The sequence below is a fragment of the Pogona vitticeps genome, chromosome 4, assembly GCF_051106095.1.
Source record: "Pogona vitticeps strain Pit_001003342236 chromosome 4, PviZW2.1, whole genome shotgun sequence".
Lineage (NCBI taxonomy): Eukaryota > Metazoa > Chordata > Lepidosauria > Squamata > Agamidae > Pogona > Pogona vitticeps.
In genome coordinates this window covers 162,506,644-162,520,376 of record NC_135786.1, presented here as the reverse complement: position 1 = coordinate 162,520,376, position 13,733 = coordinate 162,506,644, and the positions used below count along the sequence as shown (strand labels likewise).

At 42.8% G+C, this 13,733-nt stretch overlaps 1 long non-coding RNA gene across 1 annotated transcript in view; it reads right to left on the bottom strand.

Moving 5' to 3' along the window:
• Window positions 1–284: 284 nt before the first annotated feature.
• The window catches only part of LOC144589223 (uncharacterized), a 46,713-nt gene continuing 33,264 nt past the window's right edge, over window positions 285–13,733 (bottom strand). The window contains exon 2 of the long non-coding RNA XR_013545207.1: window positions 285–3,974. This is a non-coding gene — a long non-coding RNA (uncharacterized LOC144589223). The remainder of the gene's footprint in view (window positions 3,975–13,733) is intronic.

Below are 13,733 nucleotides of genomic sequence, written 5' to 3'. Positions count from 1 at the left end.
AGTAGTAACAACAACAACAGAGAAGAAGAGGGCAAGGATACACAAAGAATTTGTAGGTGCTTATAAGGAGATCCAAATTAAGGAAGAATTCTACCAACTCAAATAGAATGGCAGTACAAATCTCACCATAATGAAGGGACTGCACATAGATGATCTGTGTACCCTTTGTAAAGCAGGTCACACACTAGGCCAGATGTCCCAACTGAGAGGACCCTTTTCTTCTGATGACCAAACAAAGACAGTGCCAAGAAGATGTCTGTTAGAAACCTCTAGAGAAAGAGAAGTGGGAATCAAAACTAGAATTTAATTTCTTGTTGTTACGTGCTGTCAAGTCACCTCCAACTTATTCGTATAGCAATCCCATGAATGAACAGTCTCCAAAATGTCCTGTCCTCAGCTGCCCTGCTAAGATCTACTAAACTTAAACCTGTGGTTTTCTTTAGGCCAGAAGTAAATCCATCTCGTATTGGGTTTCCTCTTCTGCTGCCTTCCACCTTTCTCAGTGTTATTGTCTTTTCCAGAGAATCTTGCCTTCTCATGATGTGCCCCAAATAGGACAGCTTCAGTTTTAATATTTTTGCCTCCAGTGATAGTTCAGGCTTCATTTTATTTAGGAACCACTTGTCTGTCTTTCTGGCAGTTCAGGGTATCCACAAAGCTCTCCTCCAGCACCACATTTCAAAGAAATAATTTTTTTCTTCTCAGCTTTCTCAACTGGCCAGATTTCACCATCAAAAATACAAGAATGTCTTGGTCTTGGTTTCCATTGACACATCCTTACACTTGATGATCTTTTCTAGTTCCTTCATAGCTGCCCTTCCTAGTCTCAGTCTTCTTATTTCTTGGCTGAAGTCTCCATTTGGATTGACCAAGGTATACAAACTCTCTTACTATTTCAATTTCTTCATTGTCAACTCTAAAGTTGTGTAGTTCTATAATAATGATTTTTGTCTTAACATTCAACTACAGTCCTGCTTTGGCACTTTCTTCTTTAACTTTTACTAAAAGTTCTGAGAGAGAGAGAGAGAGAGACAGACAGACACACACAGAGAGAGAGAGAGAGAGAGAGAGAAAGAGAGAGAGAGAGAGAACCTGGAAGGCAAAGCCATCTCTATCATTAGGCAGAATGAGACAGCTGCTTCTAATACTAGATTTTGGATGTCATGAAAGGACAGGCAGCTGTCAGTTATTTATTCTTATGGTATTTCTTCTTTCAGGAGTAGCATTCAGGTAGGAAAATGTGGTGGACAATCCTGTTCACAGACATGTACACATGTAAAAACATGATGAACATACACATACACTCACATGTATGTACACAAACACACACTGTTGGATAGAAAAACCAAGAAGAGGAATACTCAGTTAATTGTCTAAGGTCCCGAAGCCACAAGCCACATTCTATGGGAATGATCTAAAGAAGAAAATTATAAAATAAGAGGAAAAAGCCTATAATGTTCATGATAATGTTTAAAGAGCATGCTAGCTTAAGAAGAGACGGGCTTAAACATCTTTGAGATCAAGCTTCATTTAGAGCTCATATAACAGCAATGGTTTTTGCAGTTCTATTTATGGCTTTTAAGATAATGGTGTGTTCTTTAAAAAATTTTTTTTAAAAGGGAACTGGAAGCTCTAAGGGGATTATTGCTTTTACATAAGTTTCTGCAACTTATTTTACTTTTGGTTTTATGTTAGTGCTTGAATGGCTCTTATGCTATCCCACTTTGAGGGACCAGGATCTGTTTTTCATTGTTAGTTTTGTATAACACAGAAGGACCTCCAAGAGTGGCGAGGTTCTACTGTGGCAGTCAGTGTTCCAGTGAGGTTATGATAAAGAAAAGCAAACAACAAAAACAAAACAAACACACCTTCAATGGACATCTGCTCACTTGAGAGTTCAACCTGTGTGGAATTCCTTTCACTGGGTAGAAATAAAAATGTTTAATGCAATGTTGTCTTTGTTTGCCGCAGTTGCCTTTGTCCAAATCTTGATATTACTCTTTTGAACAGTTTTGGGGTTCTGTGTTAGAATATTTGACCTGTACAGAAACTTTATGTATATATCCGCAGGACACTCTGAAAAACGAATGGGTAATGGAATATAGTGGTTAAATAACTATTCGTAGTGAACATTCTACATGTGGCTCTCAAAGGGTGAACAAGGTGTCCTGTTCCCGTCTCCCCCACCCCTCACTGCCCCTCCCCAAAAAACATCGGCCACATACTTTCAGGAAAGCTGAGCAAGCTGCCAAAGAAAGAAAGAAAGAAAGAAAGAAAGAAAGAAAGAAAGAAAGAAAGAAAGAAAGAAAGAAAGAAAGAAAGAAAGAAAGAAAGAAAGAAAGAAAGAAAGAAAAGCTAGCACAGTTTTCCAACCCAAATGCTTCACTGTCTCCACAGTTGTCTCTCCCATAATGCTGCCCTGTGAGAAAGGACCTTTCAGAGTGAATATGTGGGGCTCAGCTACTTTTCGGAGCTAGTGCAGCTATGCAAAGAACAGGCTGAGACAATATCAGACAGCAAATTGCTTTCTTTCTTCTCTGTTTGTGTCAGAAGCACCATAGTATAATTAATAAATCTATCAGGTAATTTTTGGACAGTAGCGAGCATGAAGAACATTTGAGCAGTTACCATCAAATATTCCATGGTATGTGCTGGGGGCATAGAGTACATTGACGTAGGTGTCGAGCTGCTTGTTCTCCTCTATAGTTACATAAAAAGAATAGTGTTGGTACAAAACCTCCATTTTCTTAGCTTCCCTTTGGTCTTCCCAACACCACTTCAAAGGCTTCCAAGTGACTTCCAAGTAACTGGATTCCTTGTTTGACCAGAGGCTTGATTTTCCTGGGGTCTTATATATTTAAAGAGGTGGGTAGTTTTTTTTCCTTTCCACTTTATAGACTTGGAAACAAACTGCTGCTGCTGAGACTGCTTTAGTGGGAATCTAGCTACCTACTTCACTTCAGAAGTCAATCATACTTAGAGCACGCTCTTCTTAGTTTGAAGATTTCCAAAGCAGTTCACGTGTTAAGCTTTTAAATGGAAATACTAATTTGCTATTTAATCAATAAAGCAGCATAGTCATAGTTTCCTCTGCCTTATTATTACTATGGAAGGTTCATTTTGCAAAAGTAGTTTATGTCACTGCAACCTACCAATTAAATCCACCTTAGTTGGCAAATTACTGGCTTGATCATTGGACTGTACAATGCACTGAACCCAGTTCTTTTAAAGTGATTTCATTGTATACAGCAAGTTTTTTTTTTAAATGGAGCAACATTTTATGGTAGAATTACTGACAAAATCCTTCTAATTAAGATTTTTATATCTTCCCTACTGCTAAATGTAGTGTGTCAATATACCCTACAGTGTAACTGTGAACTTGCATTCAGATATTGAAGAGTGGTATAAAGGATGACTGACGGGCGAAACATTTAAAAGCAAAGCATGTTTTCCCCAGTGAAACTGCTATATTTCTCAGATCTTTATTAAGGGAGCATTATATATTCTGTAATTTTGCAGAAAATGGCAGCGAGACACCTTGATTAAATTTGTAACAGGGCACTGAATGAAAGGCTCTTGATGCATTTATCTCATTTTGAAAAAAAAGGACATGACTGATGAGAGCCATAGCAAGCGTATAGCCACGTACCTGACCCAACATTTAAGACTTCAAGATATCTTGATGTGGGCAATCCCATAACTCAGGGATTGGATTCTGGAAGTGGGTTCTCCAAGTAAGTATGCCCAGGAAAAGATCCATGTTCAGGGAGTATGTGTCACCTGATGCTCTATGGAGTAGATGCCTCCAACCTGGTGCATTCTTTATGTGTTTGATTACAATTCCTGAAACAGCTGGCTGGAAGGTTGTGTGAATTACAGGTCAACATACCTGGGGTGCACCAGGTTAGGAGGGCTGCACCACTGAGACAAACTGGAAGGCTTAGTCCAGGGCAGTTTCTGCTCATCTGCTGTTACTAAAAGAGAAGAGAAATATCTGATCAGCTGCAAGGTAAGCACACAGAACAGCTGTGTATATATTCATGGTTGGTTTTCTTCCTTTTGTTCTCCTGTTTACATTCTGTTAATGCAATTTTAAAAAAGGTTGTGCAGGGGTGCATGCATAGCAAAACAGTTCACTGATAAAACTGCTCGAATACTTTAGGTGGCATCTCTTTTATACAATGTCTAGTTGAATAACATATTGCTGGGCGTGGCTGAAGTGTTTGAATTCAAAAGATAATTAGGAAAAACACCAGGAGAGGGGAAGGAGATGGGGGCAAAGGAAGAACACAGAATGAGACCACCGGGCCCTGGTTCAATTGAGGCAATTTCCTGTTACTGTAAGGCTTGCTTTCCTTATCAGCAACCTCAGGGAAACCTGGAATGGGTTTGTTTTCCTCAGAAATAATTTGAGGACACCTTGTCAGGACAAAACTCATTTTGTGCCAGCCTTCAACCACCTTTTTTGCTGGAGGAAGAAATTAATAATCAGCAGGGGACAGGACGGGGATAACATTGGTGGGACTTGGCAGCTGGTAGCCTCTATACTTGGAAAGTATTTGAGTAGCTACCATGTCAGAATATTATAAAGTGAAAAGCTGGAAATGGTTCTGAAACTTTCATCCTTCCTTGGGCAATGAAGGAAGAAACGATGGTGTTATGGTGTGTGGGGGTGAGAACCTAGTTTCCAGGATAATCCCTGTGACAAACCCAGACCTACTGGGATCTATCACACAGTTACTAAGCTGCCACCAACCATTCCCTATAAGAAGTCACACAGACCAGGGATGGATTTTTAAACAATAAAAGAATAAGGTTTATTTTAGATACAAACAGGGTAAATAAAACAATCAGGTGAATAAAATAAAGTAACGTGGCTTATTCTCACACACACAAGCATACAGTTTGGTTCACCTAGAACCTTTAACTTAAAGCACAGACCCTGAACCCATCAGTTCTGGCTAACCCACAGACACCTGAACTTATCAGGTTGGTACTCTGACACACAGTAGTACCCTGTCAGACACCCAGACTCCCACAACAGCTTCTTCTTCCCCAGCTGCTGCTTCGTCCCAACCCAGTGTCTCACAGTCTGTCTCAGCATCTCCTCTTCACCACACAGGCATCACATATTTATACAGTACAGCCCCTCCTCCTGATGTCCCGCCTTCCACTCCCCATAGGATGGAACTTTCCCTCCAAACCCATGACAGACAGGTAACATCAGTGCTGTTATGTAACACCTCCCCTCTTTATAAGTTGTTTTGTAGGGGGAAAGCTAACAGTGCTTTTCACCAAAAAACAACCTGCATAAAATACACAACAACAGTTATACATACCATATAATACTTACATATACTCACATTCCAAGTTAAACATAGCAAATAGGCATTTCAAACATTTACCATATGCATTACATCAATTTTACCTTTATTAATACAAACCAATTTAAAACCAGGTACATTTTAACTTTTTGTTTTCATTATATACATATAGTCCATGTTCTTTCGCCGTCTTCAGTCTTCAGGTCTTCTTGATAAGGCGTCAGCAACACAGTTCACTGACCCTCTGACCACCTTCACTTCAAAGTCATAGTCCTGTAGGTTTAAAGCCCACCTCATAAGTTTGCTATTGTGGGTTTTCATTGTCTTTAACCATTGCAATGGTGAATGGTCAGTACACAGAACAAAATGTCTTCCCCAGATGTAAGGCTTGGCCTTCTGGATCGCGTAGACTATGGCCAAACACTCCTTCTCCACGGTTGCCAAATGTCTCTCACCTTTTTGAAGTTTCCTACTCAGGTAGGACACTGGATGCTGGTCACCATTCTCATCCTCCTGGCACAGAACTGCTCCTACCCCGCTGTTAGACGCATCGGTGTAGATGATGAACTCCCGGTCGAAGTCTGGAGCACGCAGGACAGGATAGTTGATTAACGCCTCCTTCAACCTCTGGAACGGCGCCTCACAGTCGCTGGTCCACGGGATGCGGTCATCAGCCTTCTTCCTCGTCAGATCGGTCAGCGGAGCCGCAATCTCGCTAAACCTCGGGATGAACTTTCTGTAGTAGCCCACCAACCCAAGAAATGATTTGACTTTTTTCTTGGTGTTGGGTCTAGGCCAATCACGAACAGCTTCTATTTTGGCCTCCAGGGGTTTTATCATTCCTCCCCCTATCATGTGACCCAAGTATTTTATTTCTGGGCTACCCAGCTGACACTTGCTGGCCTTTACTGTTAGCCCTGCTGCACTTAACCTCTGCAGCACTAACTCCAGGTGTATCAGGTGATCTTCCCAGGTATTACTGAAGATCCCTATGTCGTCAATGTAGGCCACTGTAAAGTCATTGAGCCCTGCCAAGGTCTGGTCCATCAGCCTTTGGAATGTGGCTGGTGCATTCCTGAGACCAAAGCTCAGGACTCGAAACTCATAGAGACCAAAAGGGCTGCAAAAGGCAGTCTTTTCTTGATCCCTGGGATCAATTCTTAATTGCCAATATCCCTTTACCAGGTCCAATGATGAGATGAACTGACAACCCCCTATGGTTTCAATCAGGTTGTCTAGCCTGGGCATTGGGTAGGCATCAGGAGTGGTTACACGGTTTAACTTCCTGTAATCAACACAAAACCTAATGCTCCCATCAGGCTTGTCCACAAGGACTATTGGAGAGGACCAAGGGCTAGAAGAGGGGACGATTATGTTCTCCCTCAGCATTTCGTCCAGCTCCTTCCGCACCTTGTCCCTATAGGGTCCCGTTACTCGGTATGGGGATACTGCCTGCGGGGGTGCATCCCCTGTGTGGATCCGATGCATCACTCCCTTCACTATCCCCGGCTTGTTGGAAAATACCTGTTGATATTTATTAAGCAGCATTTTTAATTCTTGCTGCTGGTCTTGGGTGAGTGCAGGACTGATCTTTACCTCCTCTGGGTTGTATTTTACTTCCCCTCTACCCTCCCAGAAGGGTAATTCAGCTTCCTCACTCTCAGCTGCTTTTATCGCGAATAAAACCCTCTGTTCCCCTCTGTAGTAGGGTTTTAGGGCATTCACATGAACCACCCTCCTTGCTTGGTTCTCCTCCTGCTCTATTAGGTAGTTCAGGTCTGACATCTTGGAAATGACCCTATATGGTCCTGCCCATTTGAGCTGCAGTTTGTTCTCTCTGCAGGGCCTAAGCCAAAGCACTTCCTCCCCTGGGTCAAAGTGCCTCTCTCTGGCTTTGTGGTCATACCATGTTTTCTGTCTGACCTTCTGAGCTTGCAGGTTTTCTGCTGCCAGCTCTAGATTTCTCCTTAGGTCATTCATCAAGGTGTCTATGTATGTCACAACGTCTTGTGGGTCATCCTGGGTGACCTGCTCCCAAATTTGTTTGATCAAATCAAGGGGCTCTTTCACCCCTAAGTGTGCAGCAAACATGTCAAAGTGACCCCTTTGTAAGATCATGGGGCGATACTTTTCAGGTACCACCAGCTGACTTCTGATCCCATCTCCCCCTTTTGAGATATTCCTCAGGGTCTCTCTATATAAAATCCCCTTTTTCTCCAGAAATCTCACTGGGGTTTCAGGTGTTAGCTGGGCGTCAGTCACCTGTTCAAAACACTTTTGGAGAGTGGCGTCTGCCTTCTGCTCCTGTCCAAATCTGCTGTCTGTGGTTAAGGTTTCCACCACAGCTTCTGAACTCCCCTCTGCTTCCGTCTCTGGCTCATCATTACCCCCCTGAACTGTCCCTGTGGTGGCTTGTGAGCGTGTAATCACTAGCACCCGTTTCACATGTTCAGCCAGGTCATTTCCCACGAGCACGGCTGCTGGCAGAGTCGATGAAATCGCTATCCGCCAATCTCCCCTCCAGCCTTGAAAGTTGACAGGTACCTCTGCTACTGGCAGAGAGATTATCTGCCCCTCAATCCCTGCCACCTTCATGCTCTCATTTGGGATTATAAACTCCCTAGGGATGATATCTGGATGGCACAGGGTTACCTGGGAACAAGTGTCCCGCAGCCCCCTATACTGACGGTCAAGTATTCCTACGTCCACCCCTGCTGTCTCAAACAACTGAGAATCTGTTTTTACCAGCAAGCAGCGCTTTACCTCCCCAAGAGGACCATTTTCCTCAGCCTGATCAGCAGAGGTAGCTGTTCCAGACTGAGTAGTCATGGCAACAGGCTCCCTCTGTGACAATGAGCTTTGCTCTTTCTGGACACAGAACACAGCTTTTGGCTTGGTCCCACTAGAATTCTGAGGCACCATTCCTTTTAGCTGCTTTAATTTCTCACACTCTGAGATTAGATGACCCTTTCCCTGACAGAAATAGCATTTTCTGGTATATTTTGATTCTCTCTCATCTTGTTTTGGTTTTCCCTCCAAAATCTGAGGTCTTGGTTTCATATCTGAGGGCTTCCCTTCACCATGGGCCCCTCCCCCTTGCTGCAATTTCTTCCCTTTTATTCTCAAATCCAGCTCCTTTCGCTTAGCCTCAAACTCAGCCCTGATCTGTAAAATTTCTTCCTCAGCCCTAGCTTTTATCTCTTTTACTTTTTCTTCAGTCTCATCTCTGATTTCTTTTAACTTAATGTCTTTTTGCTGATTATATTTTTCAAGATCTTGCTCACTTTGTCTGACCTGAGCCTCATACTTTTCTCTTTCCGCAATTTCTTCAACTGATAAGTTGTTATTTTTCTTATTTAGGAATGTTAATTTTAATTGTGCCATTCTAACTCTGTGTTCCAGTTCCATCTCTTCTATCCTCATGGCCATTCCCCTTTTCTTGGCATCTGCCTCTGCCTGACTGATTTCAGCTCTTTCTCTGGCCTCCCTATCCAATTGTCTCATTCTAAATTCATGCTGTTGGGCTAGGAGCATTTTTCTGAGTTCTAAGGTCTGTTCTCCCGTGCTGTCACCCTGCACTGAGCCAAATTCATCCTCAGAACCTTGGTCAATCTGGGGGTCTTTCACTTCACCCATGTCTGTTACTTGACTTCGAGTCAAGGGCATAATCCCCCCTCAGAACAGGCTGCTTTAAAAAGTCAAGCCTCAAAATAAAACGACCACTTTTTTCCTTCTTGCCTCAGAACCAGCTCTCCTAGAGATTGCTGCTGTTCTTCAGCACTAAATTTGCAACAGTATCGAGTCAGAGCCTACCCCCCTCTGCTGGGCCTCTCAGCTGGCAAGCTAGCTCACTGTTGCTACGCAGTTTTGCCTCAGCGTTTTCCCGCCAAAATCAGGCTGCCTCAGAGCACCTTAATCTAAGTCTCCCCAGTTGGCACGTTCTTCTACTAGTGCACCTCCCCGTGAGGTACACCTAGAAGATTACCTACGCGCCTCAGACTGTCCCTGACTAGACCCCCCTTGCTCTGGGCACACTTGCCAAGGCTTTGCTGGACCGCTGGACAACTGGACCAGTCGTATCCCACACGCTGGACACCAATCAATGTGACAAACCCAGACCTACTGGGATCTATCACACAGTTACTAAGCTGCCACCAACCATTCCCTATAAGAAGTCACACAGACCAGGGATGGATTTTTAAACAATAAAAGAATAAGGTTTATTTTAGATACAAACAGGGTAAATAAAACAATCAGGTGAATAAAATAAAGTAACGTGGCTTATTCTCACACACACAAGCATACAGTTTGGTTCACCTAGAACCTTTAACTTAAAGCACAGACCCTGAACCCATCAGTTCTGGCTAACCCACAGACACCTGAACTTATCAGGTTGGTACTCTGACACACAGTAGTACCCTGTCAGACACCCAGACTCCCACAACAGCTTCTTCTTCCCCAGCTGCTGCTTCGTCCCAACCCAGTGTCTCACAGTCTGTCTCAGCATCTCCTCTTCACCACACAGGCATCACATATTTATACAGTACAGCCCCTCCTCCTGATGTCCCGCCTTCCACTCCCCATAGGATGGAACTTTCCCTCCAAACCCATGACAGACAGGTAACATCAGTAGCTACCATGTCAGAATATTATAAAGTGAAAAGCTGGAAATGGTTCTGAAACTTTCATCCTTCCTTGGGCAATGAAGGAAGAAACGATGGTGTTATGGTGTGTGGGGGTGAGAACCTAGTTTCCAGGATAATCCCATCTTCTCCCGTATGTGCTGCGATATTCAGAAATATGGAAGGGGAGAAATTCATTTCAGCATTTGTATGGGTAGTTATTTTAGCAATATTCGTGTTATGCTGATATGCTTCAATAGCCAGAGGACAGAGATAAATAACATCAGCAAAGTATTAACCATTGAGATTCTAAACTTCTAAATCTCCTGGATATCACTGAAATTTATGAAAACATGTGTGGCTAAAAACAAGCCTATCGGTTTTATCGGTTTTATCAAACTGTGCAGAATACTACAAGGTATGCAACATTTATGTCCAGAATCATTTCCCCAGAGAGTTCAACTCTTCCCAGAAAATTAAATTAATTTTTGGCTGGTTGTTATTTGCACACTATGGGGTACTCAGTCCCATCTGACTCCTGGACTGAGTACTTTTAAGGATGGTAGTAAAAATACCATCACAAACCCAAAAAAGTTTTTAAAAAATATACACACAACATTTCTCTCACCCTCTTCAGTACTGTTGTTGCTGCTATTTTTGCCCCTGCATTGGATTCAATGGACTCAGTTCAATCTGCCATTCACTGGAGGTAATGTGACTTTACTTGGGATGGCATGTTCTGATTTCTTAGACAACAAATGTCATAATTCTCCATTCTGGGAGTTCTACCTGAGAGATGAGGAATCTAGGGATGGGGAGAGTAGCCTGGGAGAAAACATCACAGCAAAAAGTTACTGGTCAGGAAAGACTTAAAGGCCTCCCTGCTCACACAAATATGTTGTCTTCAAATTATATTCCCCTGAAGGCTGTTTTTTCCAAATAGAAGTTGACATTATACTGTAGCTTTGTAACATACATAGACCCTTCACTGGTTTAAAAATATTTGATATTTGTGCTAGCAGAGTATAGGAGATTACTGTTGAGTGTATGGCTACTCAAAAGGAGTAACTACTCCAAAAAGCTTGCAATTAGGTAAATACAAAAAACCTTGTGTTCATTGCTTCAGGATATCCACTTCTGGGAAAGTGCAGGACAAAGAATTGAAAAGTTGGCTACAGAAGCCAGTAACAGTGGCTTCTGTATGGAGGGGCATAGAGCCCATGTCCCCTTCACGGATTGCTGCCTTGTCATGGCGAAGGGGCTTGAGTAATTCAGAGAAGCTATGGGCTAGGCCATGCAGGGACACCCAAAATGGACAGGTCATAGTGGAGACTTCTGACTAAATGTGATCCACCTGGAGCAGGAACTGGCAAGCCACTCCGGTGTCTTTGCTAAGAAAACTCCATGGGCAGAAACAAAAGGCTAAAAGACATGACGCTGGAAGATGAGTCCCTCAGGTCGGAAGGCGTCCAACATGCTACTGAGGAAGAGCAGAGGACAAGTACAAGTAGTTCCGGAGCTAATGAAGTAGTTGGGCCAAAGCCGAAAGGATATTGAGCTGTGGACATGCCTGGAAGTGAAAGGAAAGTCCGATGTTGCAAAGAAAAATACTGCATAGGAACCTGGAATGTACGATCTATGAACCTTGGTAAACTGGACGTGGTCAAACAGGAGATGGCAAGAATAAACATTGACATCCTGGGCGTCAGTGAACTAAAATGGACAGGAATGGAAGATTTCAATTCAGACGATTACCATATCTACTATTGTGGCAAGAATCCCATGGAAGAAATGGAGTAGCTTCATAGTTAACAAAAGAGTGGGAAAAGCTGTACTGGGATACAATTTCAAAAATGATAGAATGATTTCAATATGAGCCACACTGGGCAAGACCACAGCATCTTGCCAGAGTGGGAATCAAGAAGCCCCAGGAAGCCCCATTAGCCCCTGGATAGGGGGGAAAGATTAATCTGCTGATGGGGCCAGCCTTGCAGAAGGGGTGCATGCAGCTGCTAGGGGTGTGTGTGTGCACAGGGAGTGGAGGAGCGCCAGGCGGGGGGGAAGGAGAAATACAGAGAGGAGGAGGTGACAGCAGCAGCAGCCTCACCAGGTGACTTGCGAAGAGCCGGGGGGGGGGGGAGAGAGACCTAAAAGCAGAAGCCCCGGTGGCACCAAACCCCTGAGGGAGAAGACTGCTGGGCAAAGTGAGGGCCCCGCTTCTGGATGCACAGAGCCACATTTCAAATTTTTGTGGACCCCTTCTCCTTTGATGTGTAAGATGCCCCTCCTGTGCTTCAAATGGAGCTCATTGACCTGCAGTGCAACTTTGAACTCAAAGCGAAGTTCAGGGATGTGAGTGGAAAAGCAGATAAGCTTGGACATTTTTCGAGAGAATTGACCCCCAGCTTCCCTGAGCTTTCCCGAATATTCAAGTGGACCATGTACCTTTTTGGGAGCACATACCTGTGTGAAAAGCTCTTCTCCACCTTGAACTTCAATAAGTCCAAGTACAGGTTGTGGTGTTTACCCTCGTGCCTCTTGCTTGACCATCAAGCCTCAGAGCACAGGAAGGCAAACAATCCCCTCTTTTACACTGCTGCCACCAGGTGATCTCTAAATCACCACTACTTCAGGAAGATGAAGATTCAGGTCCACAGTTAAAAATCTTTTAAATATAACTTTTGTTTCTTGATTACAGAAACTGATAGTGATTCATTAATATCTTCTTTAGGTAAATTTATTATTAACAACAATCTTTTATTTGATATACACTCCTAACTCTAATCACCTCTCAGATTTCCCCAAACTCCACACTCTGTTCCCTTCTCCACCCTCTCACTCTACTCATCTCTCTCTCTCTCTGACCATCTCTATCAGGCTCCGCCTCTTATTCTCTTTCTTGGCTCTGCCTCTCAGCAAGATGAATATGCATGAACAATTACATAACAAAACATGAACCATTGACCTAATAAAGGGGAACGCTACACAGGTCCAGACTGACTGATGATCATCTTCAAGCCATACTGAGGGTCTCAACTGCTTCCTCTCTCAAGCCAAATGTGGATCGGCTATGCAAGAGGAAGCACTTCCAGGTCTCTAGCAGCAAGGAGTAGGCAAGAGAAGCCACATTGAGAAGAACAGTTCATGTTCTTCAATGTTCCATTCATGTTCAGGACTATTCATGTTTAGAAGAAGATTAAAGGTTGAAGAACTGTTAATGTAGACATTTGAATCTGAATACAGCAGATAGAGAATACTGAAGAAACCACATATAGTCACTCACTTGATGATGATGATAATAATAATAATAATAATAATAATAATAATAATAATAATAATAATAATAATAATAATAATAATAATAATAATAATAATAATAATAATAATTTTGTTTATTTTCTTATTCATTATTAATTGTCTATTTTTTCATCTTATTTTATGTTAAAAAAATAAAGAGATTTGAGAAGATTGGAATTTTTTAAAACAAAGCTTTTCTGGTGGAAAATCTGATGTGGCCCAGCTTCACCCAGACTCTGCCTCCAATGGCCCCCAGGTAAATTGAGTTTGAGACCCATGTCTTAGAGGCAGCATGTAAGGTTGCAAAAAGTCCAGCAAAGCCAAGGTGTGTTTTGTTGTGCAGTTAGGCATATGACCAGGCATGTGACCTAGACACAACTTAACACCTCATTGATTGGCTGCATTTAGTCTACATGAATATCAGTAGGTCTCAGGCCAGTTCCGACTGTTTTTTAACTTGAGCCAAGACCAGCTGTTGTTGCTAGCTTAA